The 1,486-nt window shown below is 40.4% G+C and overlaps 1 pseudogene; it reads right to left on the bottom strand.

The window, feature by feature from the left end:
* Positions 1-685: 685 nt before the first annotated feature.
* Positions 686-1,241, bottom strand: LOC110307416 (annotated as a pseudogene).
* Between the last annotated feature and the right edge of the window lie 245 nt (positions 1,242-1,486).

The following is a 1,486-nucleotide window of genomic DNA, read 5'->3' as shown; positions in this document are numbered from 1 at the left end:
CCTCTCCCAGCTGACTTACTNAATGTGGCTTCTCTCTCAGCCTCTGAATTGCTATGTTTGGCCTCAAACTAACTAATAATCACTTCTAAACTTTTGACTCCTTCTCATTCCCTTGCTTCTTCTGTCTTTACCTGTGTCTAGCTTGTTCTCTCTTTCATCCTTCTCTGTACAGCTCTCCTGGTAAACCTGCCTCCTTCTCCCTGTCATTGCTGCTCCACTCTCCCTCTCAACTCTGCTGCACAGCTCTCCGTATACATTACTGTATTCCTGTGCTTGTAACAGCTTCCTCCTGTTCTGTCTCTACCTTAAGTAGCTTGTCTCCCTTCTCCTCTCCTGAGAGTTGGGCATATCCTAGTCTGNCAAATCTTTCTCTGATTCATCACATTTTCTGTTACTCAATTAGATATCATTTTCAAACATGGGTGCTCCCTTTTACAAACTAACTGTACCTTCATTGTTTAGAGTTAAAGATGAATACTAAGGGAGTGTCTGTATTCCAGCCAGAGGGATTAAAGATGTGTGCTAAGGGCTGAGCCACACCACAACTAGAAACAGGTTCAAATATCCCATAACACCACTTCTTTATGTCAGGCAAATGACTCAACTTCCCCATTCACCTTTATATTTCTTTTTCCTTTTCTTTTTCTTTTCTTTATACTTTATCTGCATTTATTTTATGCTGAATTTATTTCCGTGCCATGAGTTTTTGTTTCTTCAGTTTCTTCTGGGATATTTTTTTCTTCTGTGCAACCTCCTCTTCTGGCTTTGGAACAATCTGTTCCTTTTCAGTGATGATCATCTCAATGTAGCAGGGTGAGCTCATGTATGGGTTAATCCAACCATGAGCTCTGTAAGGTTCGACGGCGCATCTTAGGTGCCTTGTTCACCTGGATGTGTTCAATGACTAGAGAATCTATGTCTAAACCCTTAAGTTCTACATTACTCTCTGCATTTTTAAGCATGTGCAGTAAAAATTCAGCACTCTTTTCTGGCCACCGTCCCTGTGTCCAGCCCCACTGTTTGACCTGGGCACACCTACTGACTCCACTATAATACTGCTGGAATTGCACATATTGCTTCTTTAAAGTGGCATCCTTCAAATACTTGGTGGCTTTGCGGATATGCATACCCTTGATGGCCTGGCCAGTTTCCCAGGTGTTCTTCAAGTGAACACAAAGGTTTGAACCTCTTTATTTTCATGATTTTGTGGGGTATTCTGGGTCAAGGGAGTAGGCAACCATCTTCCCAGGTCATCTCTGACTGCTTACAGGAAGAGCCACCTTTCTATTTCTTTTCTTGCCATCTTCAATGTGTTTTTGTAACTTCACCTAGAGTGATATGGAAACTGAATCATAAGATTCTGTGATTAAAACACATTCACCTTTTTGTTTTCACTTCCTAGAAATTTTTATAATTTAAAAAAGGCCAATATACAAACCAATAGGTTTCATTATGGTATTTGCATTCACATTAGTCATTATACTTT

Source organism: Mus caroli, chromosome 12 (genome assembly GCF_900094665.2).
Source record: "Mus caroli chromosome 12, CAROLI_EIJ_v1.1, whole genome shotgun sequence".
In the NCBI taxonomy this organism is placed as follows: Eukaryota; Metazoa; Chordata; class Mammalia; order Rodentia; family Muridae; genus Mus; species Mus caroli.
Note: the sequence above shows the minus strand (reverse complement) of the source record. Positions and strands in the feature narration are given on the sequence as shown.